The 12,750-nt window shown below is 37.6% G+C and overlaps 1 protein-coding gene across 2 annotated transcripts in view; it reads left to right on the top strand.

Annotated features, from left to right (window-relative positions):
- The first annotated feature begins 173 nt into the window (after nt 1-173).
- LOC113098193 (mucin-19-like) overlaps nt 174-12,750 on the top strand; it is a 27,344-nt gene continuing 14,767 nt past the window's right edge. The window contains exon 1 of one of the 2 annotated variants that reach the window (XM_026263175.1): nt 174-520. The gene's annotated coding sequence lies outside the window, so the exon portion shown is untranslated. The remainder of the gene's footprint in view (nt 521-12,750) is intronic. The other variant, XM_026263176.1, reaches the window with a different exon arrangement.

The raw sequence follows: 12,750 nt of genomic DNA, 5'->3' as shown, positions 1-12,750 counted from the left end.
ACATTTAGGACATAGATTAATATAATTTTTATATTTTTATGTTCCTGTCTATTTAAAAGTTAACTCCAGTGTTGAGTTGGTATTCGTCAGTCATGCATGTTTTTCAAACACATGATGGAGATACAGCGTGCTGGATGATAGATGGGCGGGGCCATAGTTTATAAAGTGACATCACTGCCTTTCTGAAGTGAATTTTGGTACTTGACTCCAGTGTGTGAAAACCTGGAGTCCGATGAGCATTTTGGTGGCTTGAACCGTTTTGTTTCTGAATTGCCACGTTAGGATCTGGTCAACATCCTTCACACTGGTCCTTCAGCTCACGGTGAATCGCGAGGGTGTAGCAGTTGGTTGATATAAAGGGTTGTTGTTTTTTTGCACGTTTGTATATTTTAAGCGATTTGCACAAGGAACCACACGCCTCCCCTATCACCTTGTCTCCGGTGTGAAGTCGTGCATTTTCCGCTTTTCCAGACTGAAGCCGAAGAGTAGAAACCAGGCGCTGTTTTACAATCATCTGAAGGTAAGTGAATGACATTTTGGAGCATGTTTACTTTGCTTATCTTTCAACCTGTCTGCCAGGTTCAAATTCTCGGTCACTTCATTTGGGACCACAATCAACTTGGTTTACGTTCCGTTCCCGTTCTGAACATTTTCTAAAACCAGGTTTGTTTTCGTTCCGATTGTGCATGTTTGGGTTGGGCTGGGCTTTTAAAGGATGCATCGGTTTACACACACATTGAATTAACTGAACAGCGGCCTGTGCTCCGTTTGTAACAACGATCCTCTTTTTTTTAAATATACGTTTGCATTTAATAACAGCCCATGAAGGGCATCGTAACTAATGAAACGACTCGAATGGCTGCTGTGGTTACATGTAGCGAATCATCTTGGGTAAAATGAACGCCGCATTTTTGTTGAGTATAAAATAAATCCTATTTTATAATGCAAAATATAAATGCGTCAAATATCAATCTCTCTTGGAAATGCAAACAAATCGCTGCCGTTTGTGGGTTTTTTTTTTTCTAACATCGGGTCAGCTTAAAATGTGCAAGATTTTATGTTGAGGAATTCAAATGCAATCTTTTGAAACGAAACGCGAAATCGCATCGTTTCACTTCGAAAAACAAATCTAGTGCACGCGCTGGTCAACATAGCTGTCCTGAGTGTTACTATTTTACCCGAATAAACAACTAAAGCTCCGAGAAAATCGATAACGTGAGTGGACTATCATGGACTGCCGTCGTTTGATATGGATGAGGGCTGTGTGTGCTGCTACTTGGATCTTGTCTGGTCACTGCCCCGTTTTGACTGGAAATTATATCGTTTGCATCGCGTTGATGTCATGCTGTTATCACCCTGCCCTTGTAACGCCAGCAGGTCTGTAGATAACAGCCTCTCTCTCTCATCACACCCTGTCACATTCTAGAATTCAGTTCCAGAAGTTCATGACCGCTTTTAAAGCTAATGGCCCGGATATTTACGCGGCCTGAGGGAACTGTTGCCCATTTAATAGTGCTCTTTCGTGAGCCGTCGTTTTGTGTGGAAAACTTTAAGGTGCATTTACTAATTTCTCGTTAAAAGGGTTTAGACTGAAATGTGCTGAGAAATATCACTAAATTAGACTCACAGACTCCAGACATGTCAAACTTGTGGCAAAAGCTCTTTATTTGTACCTGGAGCGGTCGCATCTCATGGGTGTGGCCATGTTGAAGTCATGTGATCAGCTGTATCGCAAAATTAACTAGTTGTTAAAACTAAAAATATTATGTTCACTTTGTATAGTGATTTTAGACAGCACTCAAAGCTTAAACCTGTAAGTTCTTCTAAACAATTGACCTATCACTAACCCCCTCCCCTTGAATGCAGATGAGCCAATGGCAGTCGAGTATCAGTTGCACTGAGAGGAATTCTGCAATTATAGGTCTCTGGAGGAAAGTAATGGGAGTTACCAGATCAGGGTATTTTTAGACCATGATACCTGATTATCTTATGTCATAGTGATGGTGGGGTTGGGTAAGGGGGATCATTTAGATTGCATGATTTAGAAACACCCAGCAGTTTGAAAACACCCACAAGGTCATAAACGCCCACTTTTGCTCTGCAGAGACCGAAGTCTTGAATTCTGAAGATCCGAAGCTCGTATCATTTTGGAGTTTATGCTACAAAAATGGAAAAACAATTGTGCCTTGGGTACTTTTAACAATGATTCCAGGTGTCCTGAGAGTATGAACAATAGAATTCATTTTATTACGTTTCCTAAACCCACACAAAACGGCAAAATGGCCGTAAGCATTCAACTCTAAACCCAATGAAGATGAAAATGTTCATTTTCTGGTTGTCATATTCTCATTAAATTTTCATCTGCTCAAGCAGAACATTAATGCCATCTTGTGCTTCAGCAAGGTATTTCTGGCTTAAACTAGCTAACGTTGAAGTTAGTGAGTTCATGCTAATGTACAAACCTAAATCATGTACAGTGTAGGTCAAAAATACATAAACGAAGGTCTACATTTCAGTACCTCTCTATATTAAAATGGTTAAATATAAATTAATTTAATGATACCTTGTGATACATGAACAGTGTTGATCCTGCATGTTGTCTTCTGCTATCATGACGAACATGACATGAGCTCAGGTTGGTCAGAATGGAGTTGAGTAGGGCAGCTGCTGTCATTAGTTGTTTTAGCCACACTCCTCAAAGAAGGACTACTGACACTAATGGCTTTGTTTAAACAGGACACCGAGACCAGTAGACACTAGACTTGCTTTACTTTTGGCCTATAGCAACTGATGTGCTTTCTATTGCATCCTGTTAGCTAATGATTTCATCACTTGTTGAGTCATCTTGTGCTGGAACCAGTAAAGGTTTTCTCATTGTGGTGTTGTATTTTTGGTTTGCTGATTCCTCTCAAGTTTGTGGTCCGTATTTTTGCAGGCAACTTTAGATTCTTTTTCTGCCATTTTTCCACACATTAAGTTCTATGCTGAATTAAGGTGTGGTCAAGTTAGCAGAATTTCGGCTAATTTTACGCAAACCGTAATTTCAGTAGGAATCCACCCACCATGTTTGAAAGGGATGGGTCACCCAAAAATGACAAAAATTGCATAACTTACTCACTTCAAATTATTCCAGACCTCCCTATATTAGATATCTTGAAGAACGTTGGTAACCAAACAGTTGACGATAACAATTGACTTCCATAGCATGAGAAAAAAACTATTTATGTCAATGTCTGCCATAAATTGTTTGATTGCCATCACGCTATCATCTGTTAAGTAAAAGATGACCAAATTTTCATCTTTGGTTCAATTATCCCAGGACTGACTGTTGATCTTAGAATATTATACACTTAGTAAAAGTTGTTTGTATGCACAATCTATCGATGTCTTCGCCAATGTAGCAGTCACAGATTGTACCACTTAGCAGCTTTTAAGATGTCTGGTTGGCTCCAGCTTAGTCGTGACCTCACTGTGGGGTGGTCGAGCTGAACAAGCAGATGCCCAGCAAGGAAGAGGCTCCAATTTTCTGTAACGGATTAATGAAATGAGCCATGTTAATTGTCATATCGGTTTGCTTATGCACCTATCCTTTGCTTTACAAATACTCTAACCTGAATTCAGTCATATGTTAATCAGTTCTGTTCACATTTAATAATATGAACTGGAATGACTCAAGTTGCAGTAATGTGAATTCCAGACTACCATTAAATCTGGTGCTCTTTTGTTTCGTATGAAATGGCTTCCTGAGTTTTTACAGTCGGGATAATCTGCTCAGCGCTTGACGTCAGTTTTGCATTTGGAAAGAATATTTTGAAATGCCATGTTATTGTATTAAATCCTCCTTGGTGGTTTTATAACCCCATAATCTGCAAAAACACCGTCACTGACAAAAGAGCTTTTAACTGTCAGCAAACTAGTGCTAGATAACTTGGCAGAGAGTTTGTTTGTATATGTTTTTAGATGGAGCTGATGTCCTGTTTTAATCCTCCCAGGCTCCATCCCTATCCATCACAGCGTCCTGCTGCGTGTCCTGTATGCAAACTACACCAAAACCATCACGCCACCATTTACCATCTGTTCTTTCTCTCCTTCTCCCTCTCATAATTCCCTGCCTCTCCAAAACATCATCTATGACGCTAATCTTTTTTGTCAGTCTGCCTTGAACATGAGATAGTTGCAGCCTTCGCTTTACTCCAATTCTGCCCTGTCTTTAAAAAGATACGTTTCTTCAAAGTTCCTTCTAAACCACTTTTACTTTTCCATTGTGCCATTTTGCTGCTTGTTTTTGTCCAGTATCTCTCATGTTGTTTTGGCAGCTCAGTTCTAACCATGCCCAGCCCCCGTCAGCATGGTGCTCTGCGCACAATGGGGAATGTCCTCTCTTAATCCTTACATTTACACATAGCAAAATCAAACCCTGCTGGTTCATTAAGCCCCATTCACACCCTATACTGAGACAACACACACAGCTCGCTCGTCTGGCGTTAATCCTGTTGGGTGAGAGGGAGAAGGGTCGCTGCGTTTCTTCCTGTTTATCTGCATCGTTACCACCATTTCACACTCTCAGCACTGTCTGACACTTCAGCTTGACCCCCCCCCCCCCCACACAATACTGACCCATTATCCTTCCCGACACCCATTTAGTAACTATTGGGCCTTTCGCATCACTTTAGTTCCAGAACTAAATGTACAGTACTAAAGTACTGGGACGATTTTGAGCAAACTTTTTCCCAGTACCATTTACGCCCCGTCCACACGGAGATGGAGCTTACCCCAATCCAATCTTTTTTTTCCTCGCCTCAAGAAATACCCGCGTCCACACGAAACTGCAAAATGATGTAGTATACATGCCAGACCAGTATGTGGCGCTGTAATTCTGCCACAGAGATACACTAAAAACAGAGAAGAAGACTTGGACTATGCTCATAAACCTTGCGCGTGGTACACAAACGAACATGGAACAATACATTTATTAATCAGTGTTAATGTTAGTTCATAAAAAGACAATCGTTCAGTGTTTGTTCATGTTTTTGTTGCTGTTACGTGACGTAGAGGTGTCTGACTAGGGGGGAGACGTGGGCTGATGACGTCATCGTTTCAGAAAATATCCGGATTAGCCGTCCAGACGAAAACGCAAAGACAGCGTTTTCAAATTTATCCACTCTGGGACCCGGTTTCAAAAAATAGCGGTTTCACCTTGCGAAAACGGCAGATCCGTGTGGATGAAACGCCTATCCGATAAAATTTTTTTGCGTATTCACAGAAAAGCGTCTCCGTGTGGACGGGGCCTTATAGGGTTGCATTCGCACCATAAAAACACCATAAAGTGGGTAGTTCCACAATTAGTTCTAGTACTATGAAAGGTTCCCGTGGTGCGAAAGGCCTTCATTCACCAATGCAAATCAAACTACTAAAGGCCCCAGTATGCAAGTTCTTTGCTTAGGGGTAAAGAGTACCTAAGCAGTGGTGTACTGTTACCAAACATTAATTTTAACAATTAACTTTATTTTAGCCAAAGTGGCATCATACCAGTTCGTTCTTCAAATTCACTTTAAGTATATTTGGGGGCATTAATAGGATGCTTCACAAAGAGTTGAAGATGTTCTATTAATTTACTCAGGTTATCCAAAAGTCACTTTTCTTCCTCTGGTACAATAGAGAAGGTTTTTAGCTGAAACTGTGATCCTTGGTGATTCATAAAATGCAAGGCAATGGCAACAATCACTTTGAGTCTAAAAAAAGCATGTCATGCAACACAAAATTACTACCTGTGGCTCCTGATTAGTGGTCAACCTATTGCGTTTCGCTGGACTGATAACGATTATTACTGATCTGGTAGAGCGATAACCAATATTTTATACCGATATATGTGTCTGGTGTAAAAGTCAAAGGGTCTAGGCAAGAATAACAAGGGGTCTGGCAAAGATCTTTTTGGGTCTTATGAAGCAAAATGATCGGTCTGTGCAAGAAAAAAAATATTTACAACATTATAACCTGTAGTCTGTAGATTAAAGCAGATGGGGAAACCTTTTCTGACTTTCTCTCTGAATTAATTCATTTGGACCATTTTATTTATTTAACTGGTTCAAATAACCACTTTAAATCATTAAAGAATAGTTTTTCTGAACTGGACATCACTCCGAACTGTATATGAATTGGGTAATGTTTTAAATGTTCTGTTTCTTGAACGGACCAATTATTTTGCATCATAAGACCTACTAAAGAAAATGTTACCTACATCTTGGATGGCTCTGAGGGTGAGTAAATTAACAGCATGTTTTCATTTTTTGGGGTGAACTATTTCTATAAAGGTAACCAGTAACTTCAAACTGACCAAGATAAACTGAAACCTCCTGAAGGAACTTGGGTGAATGGGGGAGAAATTTAAGTGTTGACTTATGCAATTTATATATACAATTAAAATCTAGAGTTATGCAAGGATAATTTTTTTCTTTTTTTCTTTTTTTTTTTTTTTTTTTTTTTTTTTTTTTAAGATCGGATCCAGGAAATCCTGAGTATCGGCCAATTCTGATCCGCTACCAGCACAGTTTTAATTTATATATATATATATATATATATATAATATTAGTAATAGATTTTTTATATATAAATGTGAATTTCTATACTACTTCGTGTTAAACACAATCTACTAAATACACTATAGACAACTTTTATTTTAATGGTTAGTGGATAATTAGTTAATACAGAGGTAGAGATTCTGGCAGACCAGTCAGAGCGATTGCGGTCTGAATAGAATTAACCTAAACCTAACCCACCCCTAAACCTACCCATCTCCATCCCCTGATGCCTCTACCTACCCATCTCCATCCCCTGATGCCTCTACCTACCTCTCGCAATCCCCTGATCCCTTAAACCTACCCATTTCCACCCCTAAACATACCAGTCTCCATCACCTATCCCCAACCCCATCCATCTCCACCCCTAAACCTACCCGTCTCCACCCCCCTAAACGTGGATCCAATCACACCCCTGGATCTTGTGTTCTGCAGTGTGGGGCTACTGGGTATCCTATCCTCTCAGTATGATGGATAAACAAAGTAGTTTCCCAGAACTCAGTGCAGCATGATGTAATCTTCACATTCACATTAGTTCAATTATCACTCATCTGCAATTAAACCAATTAATGTTGCTGTTTCAAAGCTGGTCCCACCTTCTGAAAGTTTGTTTAACAGACACACAATTCAGGTACTGAAGCAAAAGCCTAAATAGGCAGGCAATGAAGTATAGCTCCTAGTGCAGGTGTGTGAGTTGTCGTCATTTTGTAGTGATTGCAATGTATTCTAAATATGAACTCGTTCTTTATGAGTTTAAAAAGGCCTGAGCGAAAGCGCCATTGACGTGCCCAGATGTGACACTTTGTATTTGCACATACAATAAATGACATTGCGTTGGAAGTTGACTAGCAAAAAAGTAAAAGCAGAAAAGTTTGTATTCAAGGTTAAAAGCAAACTTATTTTTTTAACGTTTCAAATAAAGGAGCTCTAGTGTATCTTCTAAATTCTGCTTATGATTAAATTACTGCTCTAACAGAAGTGATAAGTCCAGTTTCAGCTAAATAGAAGATAACATCTGCTTAGTAGCAATCATGTCTTGATTTGTGTGAGTGTTTGTATGTGTATATATAATATCATACTTAAGGTAACAATGCAATACATTATTATTATTATTATTATTATTATTATTATTATTATTATTTTTTTTTTTTTTTTGATATTAATATGACAATATCTGTAGTGAATATTGATCAAATGGGAGGGTGAAATCCCGCTTGGGTCTTAGTTTGGACCCATTCAAATTTTTACAAATATTTTTGAAATAAATTTGTTCATCAAGCCTGCATTTATTGGATCAAAAATACCCAACAAATCCGTAATATTTAGCATGAATATATTAAATAAAGACTCATATTGTTATAAAACATTTATATCATTTTTGTTATTTGTAAATCACTTTTTAATAAAAAAAAAAAATCCTGAAAAAGGTTCTAAAACCATTAAGCACTGTTTTTAACACTGATAATAAATCGGCATATTAGAATTATGTAGGATCATGTGACACTGATATGACTGGAGTAATGGCTGATAAAAATTCCGCTTTATTTTAAAGTATAGTAAAATAGAAAAACATTATTTTAAATTGTAATATTTCACATTTAAAAAACTTTTTTTTTCTGTATTTGCTCAAATAAATCCAGGCTTAAAAGACTTTTCAAAAACATAAAATAGTAACGTGTACGTAACCGTTGTACGGTTTAAGAAAAAATATGCAAAATGCAAAATTAAATGTTAAAATAATAAATAAAAAGGTTGGGGTGGGGGTGTATATGAATGTTGCTGCTCCATGTCTCTTGTCCATTTTAAGGAATGTGTTGTGCTCATAAACATGCCGAGATGTTGCTCCAGGAGAAAGATGGGAATCTGTGTTTGCCAGCACTGCACAGCTTGTCCCATTTTATTCTGAATGTAACTGATATACTAGCGAAGACGGATGCTTTTTCTCCAAATTTTTCCGTGGTGGTTTTGGAAAATCAGCCATATTCTGCACATCCTTTGACGTTAATAAAGAAATATTTGGCCTAGTTGTTACTGGCTGTTGTTTTTTTTTTTATATGGGCAAAAAGTGAAAAAGTGAAAGTAAAAAGTGAACACACACAGAATGATGTCCATGCAAATTTCACAGGTTGGCTTCAAGTGTGCAAATGCTGATTACTGTATCATCAACTTAAGGAGCAGATTCATGTAAGCACATCCTTGATTTCTGATGATGTTTTGAATTTTATTTATTCAAAGTATTATTATTATTATTTATTTTTTTTGCCATTAGGTTATATTTAATTAATTATTTGCGTCTTCTCTTGTACTGTTTAAGCTTGAGGTCAGTAAGTTTATTATTATTTAGATAAAATAATAATTTTATTCAATCAAAAGGGATGCACTAAAATTTATCAGAAGTGAGAGTAAATGCATATCATGTAAACCTGTTAAAACATGACAAATGAAAATCGCACAACTAATAATAAAACTTAAACAATAGCTTTATGCACATCACAGCATTTTAATCTTCGTGAGAATGGCCTCGTGAAGTCGATGTGGGAGTCAGGAATAACTGACTGTAACGTGGAGGGGTGTGTTGCTGCGTTCTTTCAATGTTTTCATGTGTTGATTCTTAGGAGTCTGTGCGACGGTAGAAGAGTTGTGAGAGCGCTGCCTTGTATGGGCAGACTGCATGAGGAGAATGTGTTTGTCATTTCTGTCTTTTATTTTTTATTTTTGTTAACTTCTCTGGGAAAGTCTGTTTTGGTAATCCATCTCTCATCCTATCGCAATAATTTTCCTGTTATCGCTAGGTTAATGTTGCAGATTATAAATTTCATGTAAAATCGCAAATTATAGCCAGTTGATTACAATAAGGGTGCATTTGATAAACGAAGTCCTGCAACTGGCTCTTATTACAAGAATGCAGGATGTGGCCAACTACAGCTGTGTGGAAATAGCTGCATGTCTGTCTGTGACAGCTGGTTATGGCTCGGCCCTGAGGAACTGGAGGCCCTGTGCAGGAATTTGGGTTTGCAAGACCTCTTTATCTGTTCCTTTTAGCTTTATCAGTAGCTCTCATGCAGAAGTTCTCTGGAAACTGAACCTAGAATGTCTTATTTGCTTAGTTCCTGTGTATGTTGCCAGCTGTAACCTGCAGATGTTTCTGAAAGTGCTTAGTGGGAAGCCGTCACAACGCACAGTCCATCAAGCTACTACAGTAAGTGAAACATGACAGACACACTTCAAGGACGTCCCTGTGTGCAAAGCAGCTTTTATAAAGATTTTATTTTAGATTTGATAAATCCCGAGGTTTAATATAGGGGGTTAGGTTTAGGATTAGGAAAGCACACGTGTGTTTTAATGTCCTCATGGCACCTTTATAATCCTGTGTCTATACATGTAAATTCCCTAAACCAAACAAATGGTGGATTAAGATATTGGACAAGATTGTGAGGGGAGTTTGTGGAGAGGCAGAAGGGGTTCCTACTTTCATTGAAAACCTAGAAATATCAGGAATTTTTAAATGGTTAATATACATTTTTATAGTTATACTGATGCTGTACGATATCATAAGATACTGCTTGCTCAAAGATCATGGTAATTTTTCTATTTGTAAACCAAATGAGATGCTTACAATAAATTGAATGAATCAGCAATGTTGAATTGTAAAGGCCATGGAAAAAAATTATTGAAATTTGTTAGTGGGAATATAATCTGCACTCTTTAATATAAGTTTTTTTTTTATTGGCATTTATGGTTTCATAAAAAATCTTTAACATTCATGGAACTTTTCCAGTCCACAAAAGGTCATTGATAGTAGATTTAAGGTTATTCAGTTTAATGATTTAAAATGTTACACCAAAAATAAATGGTTCTTTTATGGCTTCACTGCAAAACCCCTCTTTAGGAACTTCTGTTTTTATCAGCTTTGGTTTGGATGATAAAGCAGGTTTTTTTCATGAGCACCTGAATGTTCTCTCAAATGCTTTTGCTGTTAGATTTCATGAAAGAAGCCTGTTTTGTTATTTGAAGTGTAGTGAGTGAAATGGAGATGTGTATGACGTAGTCCCTAGTGCTTTTTGATTAAGCTGTTTGCATTAGCAGGCTTTACCCTTTTCCGCTCACAACGGCTTCACCCTGTCAAACGAGGACACACATACAATAAACCTTCCTGCCACTTCATACACCCAATCGTTATAGCACATCTTATTCTTTTTTACCCTCCCTTTATTGTTTTGTTAGTTTGTCCTTATACTTATCTCTTTTTGCCTGTGTTCTCTTTTATGCGTTTCAGGGATATAGTTGACTGAAACCACAAATGAAAGCTTTTTTTTCTCAATTTTTTTTTCTTCATTAAAAGAAAATACGTTAATTGAATTAAAAATATTAATATAATAATAATAATAATTATATATATATATTTCTAAAATATAATAATGATCAACACTATAGGCATAAAACATATAAAAAAAACAACAACAAAATTACAAAAATTTGAAAACTGAAAATATAAGAATAAAATTGTATATAAAATGCACATTTTGCTCGTGTTTTACATACTGGAAAAAGAGAGTGAATGATGAAATGGTCTGAACTGTGGATATAAAATGGTTGAACTCATTGTAGATTAGGGATGCACGATATTGGATTTTGGCCGATATTCGATATGCCGATATTTTCTAAATAATTTTGGCCGATGCCGATACCGATATCGATATATATATACAAATATATACTGATAAATTTAAACTTTAATTTTACTGAAGAGAAATCCATGTATCTCTTCTGTACTGATTCTACCATAAATTTATTATTTTACAAATTTAGACAGACATTCACATCTGAAAAACAGGTCAATTATTTCACTTGGAGAATATCGGTTTGGCTCATCGGCAGAAATATTCATATCGGCCGATACCGATAATGGTCATTTTAAGCTTTTATCGGCCGATACCGATGTTGTGCCGATATTATCGTGCATCCCTATTGTAGATTTAACTTATTTTCTTGTTTAAGGATCCATGCTGTGAAAGTGTTTTACTGAAACCTTTTGTCTTCTGATTAAATTGGATCCTTTTTTCAAATGTCCCTTTTTGATCTTCACATCACCATGGAGACACATCAGCAGGGCTGCTGGGTAATTTTCGTCCTGTCGTGGGCAGAAGGATGACCTCCCAATTCATCATCTTGGCCTGTAGGTTGACAAGTTTTCTAGAACGCGTGTCATGCATCTTTGTTTTCGGTCTCCTGAGGGACATTCCTGGGGTGCTTTCATAATTTTTATTCTCAGTTTGATTGTTTTCCTCTTGTTGATTCGGTCACATATACTTGAGTCCACTCTTCTTCTGGATTGTGCCACATTAAGATTGGATTTCTCTGCTTGCTTTGGCATTGTTACTTCATCCCACAATTTTCCCCTTCCTCCGTCTTTATTTGCTCTCTGGTTTGGTGGCTTGGGCCTATTGGAGAGCCAGAACAATAGCTCAGCTGCTTGGGCCATCTGTGTGGCTGCAGACAGGGAACGGATCTGATATTGAGGAGGAGGGGAAAGAGTAGAAGAAAGAGGGGGGTTGTGGCAAAGGAGAACCGTTTAAGGGGGGAAGAAAAAGACAAGAGGATTCTGAATAAAAGAGTTTGGAAAAAGGATGAGGTGAATGGGTTCATGGCCCCCCTCTCCACCACATTGACTCTTTATCCTCCTTTCTTCAAATCCCATGCCACAATCTTTTTGCTGACGAGCTTTTGCGTCAGTCCCTGAAGGAAGAAAATAAATTGGGTAGAGCAGTGCTCCAATGAAATGGGTATATTGACTTTCTTTTAGAATTATGCCAGATTCTGGTTTGGCTGTGAGACAGAGTTGTGGATTTGAATCTTGAAGATGTATATGTATTCGTACCGGACCGTTTCGGTACAGGGCTTTCGGTATGGTGCACGTGTATACCGAATGACCAAATGCAATATTTTGTGTGTGGAACATAATATATTCGTTTGGAAACACGAAAATGTACTTAAGTGGCGGATTTCTCCGCATTCAGCCCAAATCCCGCCCTGCAGCTGATTCTAAGGTTTTCAAAAGGCATCACGCGAGTGTGAACATCACTACCTGTGTAAATGATCCACATTAATCAAATGCATAAATCATCTTAACATGTCAAAATTTATGCAGCCTAGTGTTCAATTCAGACTAATTAAC

The sequence above is a fragment of the Carassius auratus genome, unplaced genomic scaffold, assembly GCF_003368295.1.
Source record: "Carassius auratus strain Wakin unplaced genomic scaffold, ASM336829v1 scaf_tig00216437, whole genome shotgun sequence".
In the NCBI taxonomy this organism is placed as follows: domain Eukaryota; kingdom Metazoa; phylum Chordata; class Actinopteri; order Cypriniformes; family Cyprinidae; genus Carassius; species Carassius auratus.
The sequence above is the reverse complement of the archived record's forward strand: the minus strand, read 5'-3'. Positions and strand labels throughout refer to the sequence as shown.